This window comes from Pelodiscus sinensis, chromosome Z (assembly GCF_052426305.1).
Source record: "Pelodiscus sinensis isolate ZL-2025 chromosome Z, ASM5242630v1, whole genome shotgun sequence".
Classification (NCBI taxonomy): domain Eukaryota; kingdom Metazoa; phylum Chordata; order Testudines; family Trionychidae; genus Pelodiscus; species Pelodiscus sinensis.
In genome coordinates this window covers 25,650,617-25,657,224 of record NC_143085.1, presented here as the reverse complement: position 1 = coordinate 25,657,224, position 6,608 = coordinate 25,650,617, and positions in this window count along the sequence as shown.

Sequence of the window (6,608 nt, the reverse complement as noted above, 5' to 3'; positions counted from 1 at the left end):
TACAACACACCTGTTGATACAACCTAGAATCATATTTGCTTTTTTTGCAACAGCATCACACTGTTGACTCATATTCAACTTGTGGTCCACTATGACCCCTAGATCTCTTTCCACCATGCTCCTTCCTAGACAGTCGCTTCCCATCTTGTATGTATGGAACTGATTGTTCCTTCCTAAGTGGAGCACTTTGCATTTCTCTTTATTAAACCTCATCCTGTTTACCTCTGACCATTTCCCTAACTTGCTAAGGTCATTTTGAATTATGTCCCTCTCCTCCAAAGAAGTTGCAACCCCACCCAGTTTGGTATCATCTGCAAACTTAATAAGCGTACTCTCTATCCCAATATCTACATCATTGATGAAGATATTGAACAGTACGGGTCCCAAAACAGACCCTTGAGGAACTCCACTTGTTATCCCTTTCCAGCAGGATTTAGAACCGTTAACAACAACTCTCTGACTACGGTTACCCAGCCAATTATGCACCCACCTTATCGTGGCCCTATCTAAGTTATATTTGCCTAGTTTATCAATAAGAATATCATGCGAGACCGTATCAAATGCCTTACTAAAGTCTAGGTATATGACATCCACCGCTTCTCCCTTATCCACAAGGCTCGTTATCCTATCAAAGAAAGCTATCAGATTAGTTTGGCGTGACTTGTTCTTCACAAACCCATGCTGGCTATTCCCTATCACTTTATTACCTTCCAAGTGTTTGCATATGATTTCCTTAATTACCTGCTCCATTATCTTCCCTGGGACAGACGTTAAACTGACCGGTCTGTAGTTTCCTGGGTTGTTCTTATTCCCCTTTTTATAGATGGGCACAATATTTGCCCTTTTCCAGTCTTCTGGAATCTCCCCTGTCTGCCATGATTTTTCAAAAATCATAGCTAAAGGCTCAGATAGCTCCTCTATCAGCTCCTTGAGTATCCTGGGATGCATTTCATCAGGAGCTGGTGACTTGCTGACATCTAACTTTCCTAAGTGATTTTTAACTTGTTCTTTGTGTATCCTATCTTCTAAACTTACCCTCTCTCTGCTTGTATTCACTATGTTAGGCACACCTCCAGACTTCTCGGTGAAGACCGAAACAAAGAAGTCATTGAGCATCTCTGCCATTTCCAAGTTTCCTGTTACTGCTTCTCCCTCCTCACTAAGCAGTGGGCCTACCCTGTCCTTGGTCTTCCTCTTGCTTTTAATGTATTTATAAAAGGTCTTCTTGTTTCCCTTTATGCCTGTAGCTAGTTTGATCTCATTTTGTGCCTTTGCCTTTCTAATCTTGCCCCTGCATTCCCGTGTTGCTTGCCTATATTCATCCTTTGTTAGTTGTCCTAGTTTCCATTTTTTATACGACTCCTTTTTTAATTTTGAGATCATGCAAGATCTCCTTGTTAAGCCAAGCTGGTCTTTTGCCATATTTTCTATCTTTCCTACACAGCGGAATTGTTTGCTTTTGGGCCCTTAACAACGTCCCTTTGAAATACTTCCAACTCTCCTCAGTTGTTTTTCCCTTCAGTCTTGCTTCCCATGGGACCTTACCTACAAGTTCTCTGAACTTATCAAAATCTGCCTTCCTGAAATCCATTAGCTCAATTGTGCTGGTCTCCCTTCTACCTTTCCTTAAGATCATGAACTCTATTATTTCATGATCACTGTCCCCTATACTGTCTTCCACTTTCAAGTTCTCAACTAGTTCCTCCCTATTTCTTAAAACCAAATCCAGAACAGCTTCTCCTCTGGTAGCTTTTTCAACCTTCTGAAACAGAAAGTTGTCTCCAATGCAGTCCAGAAACTTATTGGATAGCCTGCGCCCCGCTGTGTTAGTTTCCCAACATATGTCTGGATAGTTGAAGTCCCCCATCACCACCAAATCTTGGGCTTTGGCTAGTTTTGTTAATGGTTTAAAAAAGGCCTCATCCACCTCTTCCACCTGGCTAGGTGGCCTGTAGTAGACTCCTAGCATGATATCACCCTCGTTTTTTACCCCTTTTAGCTTAACCCAGAGACTGTCTACACAGCTATCTCCTACGTTCATCTCCACTTCAGTCCAAGTGTGTACATTTTTAATATACAAGGCAACCCCTCCTCCCTTTTTTCCCTGTCTGTCCTTCCTGAGCAAGCCGTACCCTTCCATACCAACATTCCAATCGTGCGTCCCATCCCACCAGGTTTCTGTAATACCAATGATATCAAAGTTGTATTTATTGGTTAGCAATTCCAGTTCTTCCTGCTTATTACCCATACTTCTTGCATTTGTATATAGGCATCTAAGATACTGATTTGATCTTGCCTCCCTGTTGTGCCCTGACCCTCCTTGCTCCTTCCCATTATAGGCCGTAATCCCCCCCATTTCCAACCCATCTCTCAGTCCCGCACATTCAGCACTTACCTGTGGGCTTTGCTCACCTGTCCCCGTCGAACCTAGTTTAAAGCCCTCCTCACAAGGTTAGCCGGTCTGTGTCCAAACTGAATGACAGGAAATTACCTGTGAGAAATTTGAATGTGTGGAATCCAGGGAGCTCAGGGCTGGGGTGTGTGGGTGTGGGGAGCTCAGGTTAGGGGGATGGAGTGTGAGGATGTGGGGGAGCTCAGGGCAGGGGGGTGGGAAGTCTGTAGATGTGGGGGAGCTCAGAGCAGTGGGATGGGGAATGTGGGAGTATGGGGAGCTCAGGGCGGGGGATGAGGAGTGTGAGGATGTGGGGGAGCTCAGGGCAGGGGGTGGGGAGTGTGGGAGGATGGGGAGCTCAGGGCAGGGGTATGGTGGAGCTCAGGACAGGGGGCTGGGGAGTGTATGGGTGTGGGGAGCTCAGGGCAGGGAGTCCAGGAGTGAGGGGGGACGCAGTGCAGGGATTGTGGTGCAGGAGTCAGGGGTAGGTGGTGGGGGGTGTTTGGAGGCTCAGGGCAGGGGACTGGGAGTGCAGCCACTACACTACTTGGCCACCAGATCCCTGGAGTACACAGTGGCTGTGCAGCCCAGCGTGCTGACAGCACCCAAAGCCCCGCCCCCAGCCCGCCAGGCTTAGTGGGGCACCCCAGAGGGGCTTCCTATCGCCCTTGTCTAGCACAACATGGACAGTTGGTTCCCACTACCGTGATCTCCTAGGAGACTGAGACACCATTCTGCCAGGACGGCCCAAGCTGCTGAGGGAAATTGCCCCCCACCATCCCGTCTGTCCAGGTCCCTCTGCCTCTGGGTTTGTTCTTCAAGGGCCAGATGCGTGGGGCTGGGACTGTCCTTGTTCTGTGTTTGCAGAGTGCCCAGCAGAATGGCTCCTGCTTCACCCCTGGCCTAGAAATAACCAGAACAGGCAGTTTGGGGAGGGAAGAACCAGGGAAGGGAAGGTTTGGGGCCGGGGGCTAAGAGGCGGGGCTGGGAGGCAGGGCTGGGGTGGAGATGCAGATGTAGGGAGTTGGGGTGGAGGCTGGAAGAGATGGAACTCAAGGAGCTGGAAGGGTTGGTGAAGGATGGAGTAAAGGGAGGGGGGGCCAGGCTACAGGAAATGGAGGTGCCAGCGACAGGAGGGAGGAAGAGACGTTTGTTTGACAGGACCCCAGGGATTTGGGAGCGAGGAACAGTGGGAGGGGAGTGGGAAACATTTGGGGAGAGGAACCTTTGGGAGACCTGGTGGTGAGGAGGGCGGCAGTCAATGGGAGAGGAGACAAAAAGGAGCAGGTGCTGCCTGGGTCCAAGGAGGTGGGGAGAGATGGGGTCTGGGTGTCACGAGTACCAGAGTTAGCTGCACCTCCGTCCTCCTCCCTACCTGGTATCTCTGCCCCCTCCCTCCCGAACTTTCCTTCTGCATGTCTCTGGGCCTCTCTGTCAGTGCCAGAGGGGATCCCTCCCCCCCATGGCTGGATTCTTCCCTTCCCGAGACATGCAGTCACCATCTCAGTGGGGTGGGAGCCCTTTGATGCTTCGCCTGCGTGTTCCCAGCCGAGAAGGGGCGGCTAATCCCACAGAAGCAGAGCCCTGCACTTTTGAGTACCTGGACCCAGGGTTTTGCTGCTTTATAGCGGGTGGGGTTAAAATAACGGAACGTCTCTTGTCCCACCAATCCCCCAGGACTCACCCCTCTTCTCTGCATTGCGCAGCGTCCGGGGGATACCGCCCCGCGGGGACACTCATGCCCGTGTCCAAGGGGCTGTCCCGTAGCCTATGTCAGTGTGAAAAGCATTAAAGGACCCTGCCCCAGAGGGAGAGCGTCTCTGGGGGCGTTGTCCCGGGATGACTGCAGTGCTTTGTCCACACCAGAGTAGTGAGAGGCAGCCGCAGCCAGGGTTGCCAGATGGTCAATAAAAATACCAGTCATACTTGCCATTGCATCACAACCTAGAATACATCTTATTTAGAAAATTGAGAGATTTTCTCAATTTATCTCCTGGACAGAAAGCTCAAATACTGGACTGTCCGGTTCAAACGGGACACCTGGCAACCCTAGCCGCAGCCCCTGCCCGGAAAAGCTCCCAAGCTAAGCACCTGGGGGATTTAGGAGCACCAAGCAGTGGGCACAAAGCACAATCACACACTTGTGCTCCCAACTCCCTTAGGGCTTTGAAAATTCTCTCCTTAGATGAGTTAGAATCAGTGTCCCTGTTTCACAGACGGGAGCTGAGGCCCACTCAGGGGAGTGGCAGGGCCAAGGGCTCTGCAGCAGACCTGGGACTTGAACCTCAGTCTCCCAGAAGTTCCACAACCAGCCCGCTCTGCTTTGCTAAAGGAGCAGGCGGGACTGTTTGTGCAGGAGGAGGAGCTGGGCTGGCTGGCTGGCTGGGGCAGGCCACAGCAGGGCTCAGCCCTTGGCCTGGCTGAGAGCGAGGAGAGGCCTGCAGGCTGAGGGGCAGTGTGACGGACCGGGTCGTGTCTGGGCACAGCTGAGGGCGTCCGCTCAGGGCGAATGGCTCAAATCCGGGGCTCCTTACAGCCCCCAGACTGGTGACCTCTCCACACAGGCCACAAACCAGTCCCACAGAGCGCTTCAGCTGCCTGCCTGAAGCCTCACGAGCAAAACCCCTCCGACACCCCAGCAATAGCCATGCCCCCGATGGCCCCGGGCCTCATACACCGGTGGGGGTCCTAGCACCCAATCCCACCTACCCCGAACAAGTTCTGTCTGGTCCCAAGAAACCAGCCACAGATCCCTGGTCAATTTACCCTCTGGATCTTACCCACCAATCATGCTGAGCCAATCCTTTAGCATCTAACACCTAAAGGTTTATTATTACAATAAAGAAAAGCATGAGAGTAAGGTTGTTAAAGGAATAGTATGTTACATGCACCGAATCGCCCAGTTCTCGATGCAGCCTCTAGCAGAGATGTTACAGCTGCTGGTTTAAGAGTTCTTGTTGCACATCCTAGGGTCAGGATGGCTTCACAGGTCTCTCGGGCTCTTCGATCCCTGCAATGCTGCCTCTGGGATGAAGTGCTGAGCTGAGAACCAAGATGGCATCGACCACATGGCCTATTTATCCCTCCTTCCTGGCCTCTTCTTGGCTGCAGGAGATCACCTGGTCCTCAGCCTCTCTCTGCTGGCCGCTCTTAGGTGTCCGCCCTCATGCTTTAGGTGTGTCCTTGGCCCATTCAGTGCCATTGTTCCACAGGGCCTCGCTAATTAGCATGTCCACAGGCCGGGCTCTGCCCAATGCTCAACCACATGCAGAGAAATAGTCAGGATCCACACAGACTACAGATTCCTAACTACACACACAGACGTTATACAACCACATAAATAGCTTACATAGGACTATCAGATAATAAGCTTCTATTCAGCACCCCACATGGCCCCCTTTTCTACCATTTTCTGGGGCCAACACCCCCACCTATGGGTGCAGCAGTGATCTGGCTGCTTCCCTCAAGATCCAGTAATGTGACAGGCAGTGACTGGAGGAGCTGCCTGGGCATAGACTGTAACCCAGGGGCCCACTGTGCAGCAATCATCAGCAGTGTCTGTGTCTCCCCAGCCCCCATTCAGAGCTGAGTACAGGTACCTCCCCAGCCCCCTCCCCACCCCCGTCTCCTGCTCACAGCAGGTCAATAGGGTTCTCCCATTCTTGGGCCTCTGGTTCCCATGCAGCTGCTCCCAACAGGAGTCCCTTGCAGCCCGGCAGGCTGGGGCAGGCCCCATCTCTCCAGCACCAAGGTGATGACGGATACAGACACCAGGAGGAGCGAGACGAGGGTGCAGCCAATGGCCTAGGGGGCAGGAGATGTGGCCGGCCCTGCAAATGGAAAGGACCTGGTGACAGTCGGGTGCAAAGTGGCAAATGGCTCTGCAGTGCCAGCACTAGGCACAGAGCAGCTGCCGTGTAGAGACCTTGTGTGAGTGCCCAGAGGGCTAGATCTACAGGGGATCATGCTGCAGGGGGCATGTTCCCCCGACAGGAGGCCGAAGTGACAGAGGCTGTTGGGGTATGTCTACACTAGAAAGTTAGTTCGAACTAACGGACGTTAGTTCGAACTAACTTTCCTAGGCGCTACACTAGCGCTCCGTTAGTTCGAACTTAATTCGAACTAACGGAGCGCTTAGTTCGAACTAGGTAAACCTCATTTTAGGAGGACTAACGCCTAGTTCGAACTAGCTAGTTCGAACTAAGGGCTGTGTAGC